The sequence below is a fragment of the Gopherus flavomarginatus genome, chromosome 2, assembly GCF_025201925.1.
Source record: "Gopherus flavomarginatus isolate rGopFla2 chromosome 2, rGopFla2.mat.asm, whole genome shotgun sequence".
Taxonomy (NCBI): domain Eukaryota; kingdom Metazoa; phylum Chordata; order Testudines; family Testudinidae; genus Gopherus; species Gopherus flavomarginatus.
The window spans coordinates 212059039-212073621 of record NC_066618.1 but is presented as its reverse complement, the minus strand read 5'-3'; the positions used below and the strand labels follow the sequence as shown (position 1 = coordinate 212073621).

General features: G+C 42.3%; 1 protein-coding gene across 19 annotated transcripts in view; it reads right to left on the bottom strand.

The window, feature by feature from the left end:
- The window catches only part of EPB41L3 (erythrocyte membrane protein band 4.1 like 3), a 146067-nt gene that overhangs the window by 56717 nt on the left and 74767 nt on the right, over positions 1 to 14583 (bottom strand). The gene's annotated exons all lie outside the window — the stretch shown is intronic.

The following is a 14583-nucleotide window of genomic DNA, read 5'->3' as shown; positions in this document are numbered from 1 at the left end:
CAAGAATAGTTTTCCTGAGGTCCAGCTTAAAAGTTAAAAGCAAAACAAAAACACTTGGGCTTAGCACAGAGGAGTCCACAAGCCATAAAGAAATAAAAGGGATAAACCTAATTTTGTCTTCCTAGACATTCCCTGATCTACTTACTTATCTGCGGTTTAAAATGATTAGTTTCTAGGTATGATACTGAGGATTTTTCATACCTGACCCCAAGCGTCTTACAGCATAACTGCTGCCCTGTCCCCTCTCCAGCAGGTAGAGCCACCACAGACAAAAGGGGAGTCTTTGTTCAATTTTAAAAAGTTCTAGCCTTCCCATTGGCTCTTTTGGCCAAGTGCCCACTCACTTCCTTTTACCTGTGCATAGCAGTGAGACTTTTTAACCCTTTAGAGGCAGAGCAATTATAAAACAGCTACTAAGAGGGATTTTATAGCTACTGGATGCCTAGGTGTCCATAAAAGGGAGATATCCCCATCTCCTTTCATTTATCACACAAAGTCAAAACTGAAGCTGTTTCAGCTGGAGGATCCACGCAGTTGCAGCTTTGACAAATAATACAGAGCAGCTGCAAGCTAAAGTGTTTTAAAGAAGATGTGTGTAAATGAAAATTGCCTTTAATGTGTAGCTCTATTGTATAATAAACATAAAAATAAGGCAGATAAGGTACTGTGAAAGACCAAATGTGATATCTAATCATTTTTATTATTGAAGTGTCACCCAAAAGCCCCGAGCAGGATCTCACTGTGCTCAGTGGGTATAGGTGAAGGTAAGAGCAATAAGTTTGGCTAGCTGTGTGCAAAATTGGACGGTCATGTTTTAGCTGTTATAAAATGCCCTTTACTTTCTCTAGCCTTTTTTTTTTTCTGTGTAGATACCCTATACCTACTCAGGAAATCTCCACAGCATTGTAACTGCATCGGAACAGAATATGGCAAAATCTGCTTCTTGTTACTCTGGCAGCTGCTAAAAAGGATGCTGGAGAGTGATATGTACTATTGCAGGGAACCTTCTTATCCCAGTGCATCCGATGCAAATCTGTGATGAGGAGGTGGCTAAGGGAGGGGCCTTGCTGGGAGGACATTCCTACCTACCTGTTGGTATTAGGATAGATGAGCTTCATATGTCAAACCCTTCCATTGCCCCTTAGTGCCACAATCAAATCTTGATGAGTCACTGTACATTATCTCACGCTATATGACTGGGTACTTATATGGCCCTTGTTACACAGTATATGAATGAGTTCTGAAAGAGGTGCCACCACCTATATCAGTGACCTCCTGCTGCAAACAGCAAGAAAAGAGAAAAGACACATGCTTCCCACCCACAAGCCACAGATTTGTATAACTGTTCATATATTTCCAAAGATTTCTGTATACATTAGGGGTGGCCATAAAACAGGAACCTTGTTTAATAAAAAATGTTGAGCTTTTGAAATCTGTTTTTGTTCCACATAGGACTGAAAACAACATCTTTCAAACTTTTTATTTTATTTTATATTTTTTTAAAGAAAACACTCCAGAATAGACAAGGAGTTATGCACTCAACTGGGATGTGGGAGACCCAGGTTCAAATACCTGTCTGATTCAGAGTCGATACATGAACTTGGGTCTCACACTGCAGGTAACTGCTCCCCTCCTCTCTTCCTCCTTGTCCCCAAATACCACGGGCCTGAGAAATCTCTCTGATGAAAACATCATTGTAACAGATACATTTCCATCAAAAGTTTCAGTGTCAACAAGTTGGCATTTTCCACTGGAAAAAAATTCACTGAAAAATTCCCAACCAGTTCTAGTATTCAAACATCATTAGACATGTGCGCCTTCCCATTTGAAAATTATGCTAATATGGGGAGATAATTGCATATATAGATGGGAAGTAGTGTTTCAGTTACATGCCATATATCAATGAAACAAATAAATAATACTTCCAGGCCATTATTAATTAATATTATTTTGCAGTGCCCAAAGGTATGGTAGGCACATTACAGCATAGATAAGACATGGTCCTGCCCCTTAAGAGGAATAAACTGGAGGAGAAGAGAGAGGAGGAAGGACAGTGGGTACAGCAACAAGATCACAAAGCTTCTCAGTTTATGCCATAATATTTCTAAAATGATCCCTATCATCTATTCCCTGGTGACAAGCCTTAGGAAGTAAAGTGATGTGAGGAAAAACCGTCTGTTAGTAAGACTCAACTTAATTCTCTCAATGCCAAAAGTTTCAGGCCATTCTCAGCAATCTGTACTGATGGGCTTGGCAGAATCAGAATGAGATCTTAAGTGTGTACACTGGAAAGTCATGGGTCAAAAAAGATATATTCCAATTTCCCTGTCTGCAAAAACATTTGCCTTCTAATCCAAGAGAACACCCTAAACAATTAAACATAACAGTACCCTCCTCAACAAATTCTCAAACACATTTCAAACATGAATGGGATTAAATGTAACACGTGGCCATTAAAAGTCACTGAGAAAACTATTCGCTTAGATTTACTGTAGTTTGAGTGAGCGAGCGAGTGATAGACTGTATGAGAAATCTAGATTTGGATAATGTAAAGTAGGGGAGAAGTTGTGGAATAAAAAGGTAACTCTTTAGAACTGTAGTGCGAGGTCTATTTAAAAACATACTGCTCTCTGAATTCATAGGAAACCCACAATTCTGACTGACCTGGGAACCAGAACAGGCAGTAAATTGGTTAAGAAAGGGCTAAAAGCGGTACACTTGGCAGGTCTGCACTTGTCAGTGATTCCCATATGCAAGGAAGAGGAGAACATGCATCTTTTCTTTGTTACCCCCTTTTCTATTCTTTGATCTGCACCTCTCCTTCCTCAATCTCCCCCAACCGGCTTCTGCAGATCCTACCGTGATAGACAGCCTACCTCTCCCACTCTGTTCCTTTTTCCTATCCTACTTTAGCAATCCCTACCCACCACTTCACCTCCCTTCTTCCCCTAACTGCTTCTCCTCTTTTTCCCATTGTTTAAGAGCATCCCCAGCTGCCACAACCCACCTGACCCTTCTTCCCTTTCCTGTCCTATGAACACACTCCCTATCTGGCTCCAAGCCACTGATTTCTTCACCCTCACAATATTGAAAAGAGAGGTTGGAGTGAAGGGACTAACAGTATGAAGAATAATGGTTAGTGAAACAAATTTATATTCTCTAGGTACATGTCCACTGGGAGGAAATTATAGAGGTTTGAAATTCTCTTCAGCCTCTTATACCGTAGTATTCATCCAAGCCATTACAAATACACACACACTTCCACTCCTCACATTTCAGCAAAAAAATATGAGACTGAAGTAACATATTATTCATCAGACATGAATGAGAAGCCTGAAAATTAAACATTTCAGCCTAGCATTGTATGGATAACAGGCTTACTATCAAGCCAATTATTCTCACTTGTTAACAGCAGGGTACAATCCCTGATTTTTCTTAAGAGCGTGGAAAAAAGGAGGATGTTTTTGTTCACTTATGCATTAAACCCATGAACTGCACTGTATTTGACAAGATGAAAGGACATAACAGCAACAGAGTAGAAAAAGCTTTTGTATATTCTTTTGTTCCTTATACATTATGCCATTCTAGTCACCAAAACAAGTATTGTGAATTAGTCTCATCAAATTTACACTAGAAAAGCATTTTATTTATTATAAATCTATGAATCAATGACATCAGGGATGAATGTTATTTGTTTAGGGAAAAATCCACCTTGTGCTAGTTTGTTTTCCAGGCAACTGACATAGGGACAGTGAGTACTGAACCTATCAATGAACAGGTGGCCAAGTTAAGACTTCACAAAAGATAGTTATTCTGAAGATGAGAGGTACAAGAGGCCCTCAGGAAGCTAAACAAACTTTCTGTTCTAGCTGAGAATGCTAGCAATAGTTTGCTGCATCTTGAGGGCAATCAGAGTAAAACCAATTCAGATTCCTTCTTCTAAAAAATCCAAAATGTGGATCTGATCCTTCAACACGCTTCTCTTTATCCTCGCCCCACTATCTAATCTTCTTCTAGATTCTGGCTTACACCACAGTATTGAATCTCTTTCTGGGGGAGTGAAGCATGCTGAGCACCGATTCCTACTATGGTTTGACAACCCAGGTGCTGTAGCACAAGGGTTGAGTGAAAAACTGAAGATTATTGAATTGGGACAAGATACTGCATTCTTAGTGAAAGTCTACTCAGGATGGACAATGAACACAATGGTCCGCCATTGCCTCCAGCAGAAAGAGATGCCATCGGCTTGTTGGTCATGCTGGTGCTGTGAGGATCACAGACAACTTCTCTCTTCAACATTTAGGAGGACTTAAGGTATAATAATGGGACTGGTGAGAGGGCAAAAATGTAGTCAGGCAGAAAGCAGACTGGTTCTCTTCTCTCAGTTGCACTGAAAAAGTCAGGCTGAGATGGCAGGGAGCTGATTATGGCTTCCCAATTCTGAGGGCCAAGATGCCGCTTTAATTTCTGCCCCGGCATAGGGCCCATGGGACAGGTATGGTATAGCGTAATGTACTCCATCATACTCAACAAGGAGTCCGATGGCACCTTAAAGACTAACAGATTTATTTGGACATAAGCTTTCATGGGTAAAAAACCCACTTCGTCAGACTAACATGACTACCCCGATACTTTCCATCATGCTCCTTTCCTTTCCTTCTCAGATACATCCCCTATAGGGTGGGGATGTGTGGCTGGCAATGGACCCGCCTCTACAAGCTTTATGCCAGTGGGAAGTTCCCCGGCATTGGCACAGTTAGCTCTGTCATGCCTCGCCTTGTCCTCGCTCTCCCCTGACAATCTACTATTAGTGCGGAGAGCATGATCCGCACAGATGCCGTCTCTGCTAGCTTTATCCCAGGGGGAAGTTCCCCCATATCAGGGGAATTTCATGCTGGCCATTTGCATCCAGAATCCAGCCCTATACATTCACACGCCATTCATATTTGTATCTGTATGTGTATGCATACAGTTACTTAAGAGTTCATTACCCTTACTGCTATATACCTGACTGAGTAGTAGGGTGGCAGGTTACCCCCTTCCTTTATTTTTAATTCACTGCTTGATTTACTTTCCCTTTGCAGATGTATCAGACACAGGGTGAGCAGGTTAGGAGCACAACATTCTTATTTTCTTAGAAATTAAAGCTATTACAGCGGCCAAAGTGCCACATTTTACAGTGAAGCTATTTTTGCATGCAATGCTGCAGTCTCATGTGTATACAAAATGCTGAACAAGGAGGACAAAAAGCCACAGCCCACTGCAGCAGGCAAGGAATGTCTGTCTTCTGAAGGCAATTAAAAGTGATCACATTCAGCACAAGCTCTATAGGCAAGGGGAAAAAACAAAGATGGAAAAACATTACAAAATGCTAGCTATAAATGAATTTATTTTCATCTCTGGTGCCCATCTTCTCCCTGTACAATAACTACAGGGCCAGGACAAAACAGAGTTCAAATACACACTTTCTGTTCATTGGCCAAGGAGCACAGCAGTGCAAATAAACACTGTGGCTCTGGGCATTAATTTTAAATTGAAAATGTGTGTGCGCCTCACACACACACACACACACACACACACACACACACACACACACACACACACACGACTGCTGGAAAGTTGCCAATGCAGCCCTTAGAGTCAGAATTAGCACAAGTGACTTTTTGGTTGTTTATTTCAGCACACAATTGTTATAAAAATTACAGTGGCCATGAACGTTGGAACAAAGACACAGATTAACATCATGCAAAACTGGTAGAAATAATTGGATTTTGAATTATTTTGATGTTATCTGATTCTCATTCCTAATTAGCATTTGCATTTTCCAGTGGATCTTAACAAAATAACTCTGTGCTTACTCTAATCTTGCACAGTGTAATATGTTTTGGCATGTGGCAGTACAGACCTTTTCCATCTCCTCTCATTCTTTTCAGTGCAGGTCTACTGACCATTTTTTCTTTCACAATGTGCCTTATGGAAAAGGTAATATTTTACCTCAATACTAATTTATAGTTTTAATCAATCCCACTATTTTAACTGGAGTCCTCCTGAGTAAGGAGGACAGGATTTGGCGCCATACGTTTTGTAGGTTATTTTCTTATACACTTTAGTTTTTGCATTGCAAAAATCACATGGTAGCCTCTTCAAAATCTTTTTGCTAATCAAAGAGAGAAATGGAAAAAGTGTGTGTGTGTGTTGCAATATTGCTGTAGTCCTGTTGGGCCCATAATATTAGATGGGCAAGTTTGGTGAGATATCTTTTACTGGACCACAACTTCTGTTGGTGAAACAGACAAGCTTTCAAGCTACACAACGCTGAGATCGGGAGAAGAGCTGTGTGTGACTGGAAAGCTTGTCTCTTTCATCAACAGAAATTGGTCCAATAAAAGATATTACCTCACTCACCTTTTCTCTCTAGTACACACACCATCTCCCCAAGGGCTGGAACCAGTGCAGGAAGCAGGTGGTTGGGGCGGCACGTCCAGGTCTTCGGTGGCAATTTGGTGGCAGGTCCCTCAGTCTCTCTTGGAAGAAGGACCGGCTGCTGAATTGCTGCCGAAGAATGAAGCGGCGTGGTAGAGCTGCTGCTGAAGTGCCGCCGATCGCGGCTTTATCTTTTTTTTTTCCCTCTTCGCTGCTTGCAGTGGCATAAAAGCTGGAGCCGACCCTGATCTTCACCATGCTCCACCTTCCACAATTATCCCTGTTGCAGAAACTAGCATAAATCCTTAGCTGGTTGTCAGAAATACTTTATATTTGCTGTAGCGAGCATTCCCTTCCCTTCCACTTCCCCTAGTGGAAAGATTTTATTCTCTACAGTAAGTCATTCTCTGATTGATTTCCATGACAGTCTAATGCCAATATAATTGCACTCATTTTTCCTCAGACATCAGAGGTCTTATACAAAAATTGGGACCAATCCTGAAAAACCCAGCCTTTACTCTCATGATCAGTTATAGCGAAGTCAGTACAGACAAATCTCCAGGATCATGGTCATTACTTTGGCTCTAAGTGACTCCCAAATATTTAAAAATTGAAACAATACTCTCTTCTTTCCCACACTGTAGAAGAACTATCTCAATTAACTTACATTTTTTGTTTACTGTGTGTACGCACACGCGCGCGTGTGTATATATATATATATATACACAGAGAGAGAGAGAGAGAGAGAGCGCGCGCGCGCTATGACAACTGAATTTTGAATTTAGTTTCAAATGCAGTGAAGCCATCATTCATTCATATCTCTTTGGGAATTAGCTCCATTTTCTAATCAGAGGTGTCTAACTTGCGGTCTTAAACTGGGACCCTAAACGGTAACCATGTTAAGAAGAATATTTGTATTTGATTATGAGCTAGAGAGGGGTTCAGTGGGGAAAAAAAGTATGTGAAATTGAGACAAAACCTACTTTTTCCATGTCCTTACTGTTTTTCTACTTTCCCCCCATGTTGGCAAAATCCCCATCAAGAGATTTGTGGATCATTTCCATTCCACTTTTATCATCTGAAGAGTGCAAAGGGAACAGAACAGGGCAGAGAATCTGCCTTAAAGCACTGATGGAACATCTTGATCTTTCTGAAGTAGGTTTAGCCCTCAGGCTGAAAAAGACAGCCCCACAGCTCAAGATCCATCTCTTGTGAAAGTTCTGTCTTCTGCATGTATAAGATTTCCCCTGTTGGTCAATGTAGCTGTCGAGAGATATTCTGGTCATGGAGGCTTAGTGTGATCTCTCAGATTGCTATGGCCAATGAATCCCATGGAGAGTTTTGAATATTAGGGAAGAGACCCTGACCTGGACTCTGCACTTATGTGTTATATATACACGTAGAATGCCTACACAATTCAGATCATTATTAAAGGAAAACAGTTATTTTCTTACTCCCAATAATGCCTTCAGATTTTCAAATATTAACATTTATTTAAATCAAATGAGAGCAAAAGCCAATTTTAACAAACGTGCCCCTTGCCTGATCCTTCGGTTTGCACATGCATGGCTTACAGGTTAAGGCACAGAATTTTTAAAAGCACCAATGTGACTGAACTGTTGAATTTAGGTTCCTAAGTCTCTGAGATGCTTTCTGAAAATGTTACCTCAGGGGTACCAAATTTTACATACTTGGAAAATATAGCATTCTGATAGAAATATGCTATGGATTATGTGAAACATTTTATAAATAGCTCAGTACTCAGTCACCAAAAAATTAAAAATCCAAGAAATCATGCTAATGTTCTACTATAAAGTGGTAAAGCCTACTAAATCAAAATTCAGATTGCCATCTTGCAAAGTCTGAGGCAGTCATGTATACCTTTACACTGGTAATCAGATTGAAGTATATAAGCACTGAGCCACCTGTCTCTTTCTACTGCAACTGTTGTCCTTTCAGTTTCATAATCAAAAAGATATGCAGACTACTGTAAATAAATGTTTATGCAGACATGTGCTTCTCTTGGACCAGCATAAAATTCTAAGATCGGTTTACAACTAGTTACACAGCATGTAAAAATAACTTTCTGCCAATCTTTCAGGCTCCTAATCTGAAAAGATTCCTCATAAAATGAGAGCGAGAGAGAGAGAATAAACAATCAGTTTTATGGTAGTTAAAAATGAGCATTAATTTGTCAAGTAAATATATTAACTATAGTTATCACTGATTGTGCACTCAAGAATTCTGATGGTAAATCCACTGGTAGATGTTGAAAAGTACACAACAGAATGAAATCTATTCACTGGACAGTATTTAACCGGCTAAGAGAAATCACTGAGGACTGGTCAATTCAAAAAGATTTAGTTTAATAAAAATTGTGGGTTTAGAAAAATTAGGTTTTTAGGAGAAATATATATTATTTTTGCACACAGACACTTCCATTTGTTTATTCACTCTTTAAGTGGACCATATATTATATATTTCTTACAGACTAAAAGATACATATCTTGAACACTAAAGAATTGCATTACAGAAATTATTTATTAGAGAAATGTATTTGCTACACTAAAAACTCCACTATATCTCCAATTACTTCAGTGCTACACATACGGTCAAACTTAAATTAATGCCTCATAAAAAACACTACAGTTTGGAAAGTACCATCTTGATGTACAATTAAGGGTGTTCATTTGCTATCATTTAATTCTTCTGTGTATTATGCTACTATAATATACAAGGTCCTTCACATTCACTGTATCTAGCACCTTCCACCACCTTTCCATTCCTGAAAACATCTGACCTAGATTCTGAAGTGTTTAATTCCAGTATGTATGTCCTATGCTATAGTAACATGTATAGGCCAAATGTCAGTGACATTGTATAACATGACATAGTTTCTATTGGGGACAGCCTTCTTTAATACTGTTTGAGCTCACAATTCTAAAACGCCAGCACTAATCTTAAAAAAAAAAAAAAAAAAAAAAAGGGTTGCTAAATCCTGCTAAGAAGATTGGTGACCTAGTCCCGATTCTGGAATTGGACCAAATTAGGATCTCTGCCTGCTACATCAGCAGCAGAGATCACACTAGACCTAGCATTATATGAACTCTGACTACATTGGTTTGGGTCACAGAATTTGCATGTTTTGTATAAAGTGAACATCTCAGAATAACTTGTGTATTGTAATCCAAAGCAGCAAAAGGAAATATGTAAATAATAATAAACAAATATTTGAAGAGTATGTGTCTCTGCACATGGGAGCAGAAACAAGCCATACAGACACATGCATGCCAGCTGCTAAAATGTATAGTAGCCCACCATTTCTACTGTCCAATGTGATAATTATCAAGTACTTGGACATTCCAAATAACAAAGCATGAATTAAATATCCAGTATGTTTGTTAGGCTCTGTATATAATAAATTACAGCATAAAGGAGCTAAATCAGACTTTGTGCATCTGGAGGCTTCTTGATCCAGATAAAACTAGCTATGTACAATGGTCTTGGGGTACAAGGTATTTTTCTGAAATTGTGCGATACTTTTTTTTAAAAACAACACTTTTTAAAAAACAACACAACATAAAAATTCTGCAGCAATTAGGTGGATCTATTGGGTTCAAATGCAGCAGTTGAAACCTTCCAATTGGCATAATAAAGGTGGACATTTTCCTCATTACCCATGTTCTTAAATGGCATCAGCAAACTCTCCTCTGTCCTGTGCTGCATGCTACCTTTCATTTGTGATGTCTATCTATTACAAGATGATGCAGAGGATGCACTGATGTAAACTTGCCAAAAAGACAGTTGATTGTTTCCTGCATTAGAAGAGTAATCAAGTACTATATATTGGGCTAGGTTATAGCATCTGTCTGTTGTATTACTATTAACATTTTTGTTCATTTTCAATAGGAAGAAATCTCCAGTCAATACAAAATGATTTAAGGTCTAATTTTGCCATTTGAATTTAATAGCCATGGAGCTATCCCTGACCTACACTGTCACTTGGGATAAAAAAAAATCATAATGCAACTAAAGCACAGACAGACACTTTCTGCAATGGGGCAGGCGGTGGTGGCATTCAGGTTTTTAGATTTGAGATTCCTCTATAATCATACCATTCGCTGCCTGTAGCTATCAAGAAAAATTGCTTGAACTATATATTTTTTAATATTCACTGTTGTTGTTTGGCTGTGTCTATACTATGAGCATGGGGTGCGATTCCCAGCTTGCTTATACATACTCACTCTAGCTTGATGAGCATTAGTGTGAATATAAATAGCAGCAGCAGCACAGGCAGTGGTGGCATGGCTTACCAGTGCTGAGTACATACCCACAGGGTTCCAGTGGGTTTGTGCTTGGCAGGCTAAGCTGAGCCACTGCTGCCCATGTTAAAAGTGACTCCACTATCATTTTTATTCACCTTAGCACTCATCAAGCTAGTGCAGATATGTGTATGTGAGCTGGTAATCACACCCTAACCTCGTAGATACTGCCTTTGTTTGAAAACCCAGAGAACATTGCACTGGGTTTGACTGCAGAGTTACCCAGCTGACACAATAGGTCTTTATATACATACGACAGCTAATGTTTTTAGAAGCTGATACAAATGGGAGTGGGGTTTTTATTTTTTGTTATGGCCTGTTATCACTTAGAACAGTGATTTCCACATAGATGAAAATGGGAGCAATTGACTCCTGAGATGGAGGTTAATGTAGGTTGTTCAGGGGTGAAGAGGAATGGGTAAAAGGACAATTCAGCAACTGAGAAGAGGGGTAGGACATGTGCCAGGAGACATCAGCGAGGCTCAGTGCAGGGTCATTTGGGCAGGTGGCAGGAAAATCAGACATCTGGGAGGCTTGGATAGTGGCTCTTATCAACGGTCTGGGATGGAGTAGCTAGAACTGGAACCAGTATAGAAATGAGTAGATGGTTCAGAAGTAGGAGGCTTTAGCTTCTGGGATTTAGTTACAAGTTAGGTTACTTGGTGGGGGAGAGGAAAGGTTAAACAGGACACTTCAGCTGCTGGGGATAGGTTCGATTATTTATATTACAGTAGTGCTTACAGTTCTCAACCAAGATTGGGTCCCCATTGTGTTAGGTTCTGCACTAACACGTAGTAAGAGACGGACAGTCCCTGCCCCAAAGAATTTATAATCTCTGTAGACAAGACACATTTGGAGTGGGAAAGGAATCAGGCACAGAGAGAAGTGACTTGTCTAAGATCAAATAGCCAGTGAGCAACTGAGGCAGGCACCCCAGTCTTCAAACTCCCAGTCAAGTGCCCTATTCACTAGACTGCACTGCTTTCCATGTTAAGTAGCTGCAAGGGGTGGTCTGGGGCAAAGTTTATGGAGAAACATACAGTATTAGTCTACAGTGCAATGACAAATCTACCTGGGCAAAGACCCATGGATAATTTATTTTTAAGGAACAATTTTAGGGACACATAAAGCACTGCTGTGGCTTTTAGCCACAATCAGGAGAACTAACAGAGGCATTTGGGCTTCAGAGATCACACTGCCTCCTGCAGTGCTCCCTAATGCACAGAGGGGATGCTCTTGCGGCAACATTCTGTCGAGGTGCAGCACATACTCCCCTGTACATCAAGCAAGTTCTGCTGGCTTGTGTAGAGTGAATGGGAAGGAAGGCATCACCTGCCTTACCCCTACTCCCTTAGCTCTCCAGGAGCTTAGTTTTCCTTGTAGCAAGGAACAGTTCTCATGCAGAGGACAAAGCAAGACTGCATCTGTGGCTGCCCTTGCACAGGAGATGCAAAGTGATGGCGAAGCAGTCTCTCCTCTCCAAGTCTTACTTAGGGCTATCTACAAGCTGTACCATAAGATCTGGATTTCCACAGTGTGCCACAAACAAAAAAAGTTGTTCAGAGCGTAGCAAGGCTCCCTCCATCCACTCATTTCCAACTTGTTTGTTGAGTGGAAGGAAACAGGAAAAAGCTGGAAAATACCACAGCCCAGCTATTGATTTCTAGAATACTCTGCTTCTGAAATAAGACGGTTACTCACCTTTGTAACTGTTGTTCTTCGAGATGTGTTGCTCATATCCATTCCAGTTAGGTGTGTGCGCCGCGTGTGCACATTCGTCGGAAAACTTTTACCCTAGCAACTCAGTGGGCCGGCAGGTCGCCCCCTAGAGTGGTGCCATCATGGCGCTTGATATATACCCCTGCCGGCCCACCCGCTCCTCAGTTCCTTCTTGACGGCTACTCCGACAGTGGGGAAGGAGGGCGGGTGTGGAATGGATATGAGCAACACATCTCGAAGAACAACAGTTACAAAGGTGAGTAACCGTCTTTTCTTCTTCGAGTGATTGCTCATATCCATTCCAGTTAGGTGAATCCCAAGCCTTACGTAGGCGGTAGGGTCGGAGTGAAATGTGGCAGAATGAAAACTGCTGAGCCAGAGGCTACAGCATCTCTTGACTGTTGAACCAGGGCATACTGCAAAGCAAAGGTATGGACCGAGGACCAATGGAGCTGCGCAACAGATCTCATGGGTAGGAACACGAGCCAGCAAGGCGGCAGATGAAGCCTGAGCCCTGGTAGACTGTACGATGATGTGGCTTGGGGAAATATGAGCCAAATCATAAAAAGTGCGGAAGTCCGCCATCACCCAAGATGAGATCCTCTGAGAGGAAAACAAGCAAGCCCTCCCTTTGGCCCGCTACCGTGACAGAGCTGGGGCACCTTACGAAATGGTTCTGGCAGCGCAATATAAATGCGAGTACTCCACAGATGTCCAAGGAGTGCAATGGTTGTGCCCATTGCGTTGAGCTGTGGGTAACATGAAAGGCCGAAACCACCTTAGGGAGGAAAGCCGGGTGCGGTCATAACTGCACCTTGTCTTTGTGAAACCTAGTGTACGGCGGAACCCCCGTAAGAGCTCTGAGCTCGGAGACCCGTCTGGCCGATGTAACAGCTACGAGGAAAGTTGTCGTCCAAGACAGGTATATCAGAGGGCCAGTCGTGAACGGCTCGACTGGGGGAGACATAAGTCTGGTTAAAACTAGGTTGAGGTCCCAGGTTGGGGCTGGGCGGTGCACCCGAGGGTGCAAGCTCTCCAAGCCCTTGAGGGATCTCGAACCCATAGAGCGTGAGAACACGGAACGTCCACCTTAGCCTGGCTGGAAGGTAGAGATGGCTGCTGAGTGTATCCTCAGCGATGATACCACCAGGTCCTGCCGCTGAAGGCCAGAGGCAGGCCAAATAGAGGGGATCGAGACCTCAGCAGGAGCAAGATCGAGCGTATTGCAGCTGAAGAAGAAACGCTTCCACCTGGCCCGGTACGTTGACCAGGTGGAAGACTTCCTGTCACCCCGGCTCAGTTACGCAGCAGCCACACCGTGAGGCGAAGAGGCTGCAGGTCCGAGTGACGAAGCCTGTCATTGCCCTGAGTGATGAGGTCTGGGTGGGGTGGCAGGGTAATTGGTCTGTTATTGACAGGCCGAGCAACGTGTTATATATCAGTGCTGCCTGGACCACTCTGGAGTGATCATGATGATGCGCGCTCTGCCCCTGCGGAGTTTGAGCAGGACCTAATGAACCAGTGGGAACAGTGGGAAGGCATAATGGAGTTGGCCTTTCCACGGCATCAGGAATGCGTCCAAGATCGATCCCGAGGAGAGACCTTGGAAGGAGCAGCACATCTGGCATTTTCTGCTCTCTCGGTGAGCGAACAGGTCTATGTGAGGAAACATCTCCGCTTCTGGAAAGCAGAACGCCTCACATGGGGCAGAGTGATCACTCGTAAGACAGGAAAGACCTGCTGAGTCAAAGCACCAAGACATTCCGAACGCCTGGGAGAAAGGACGTCACCAGCTCCATCGAGTGGGCCATGCAAAAGTCCCGGAAATGGATGGCCTCCTGACAAAAGGGGGGAGGACCATGTCCCTCCCTGGATATTTATGAAGCACATGGCCGCTGTGTTGGCTGTAAACACCGAGATACAACGGCCTCGCAGCTGCCGCTGGAACCCCTGGCACGCCAGGCGGACTACTCTCATTTTTGGGGCATTGATGTGGAATGCCAGCTCCCGAGAAGACCAAAGGCCTTAAGCTCGGAGGTGACCATGAGCACTTGAGCAGAGAGATGACGCGTCCGTCGTCAGGGGCAGTGAGGGCTGGGGCGGATGAAACCGCATCCCT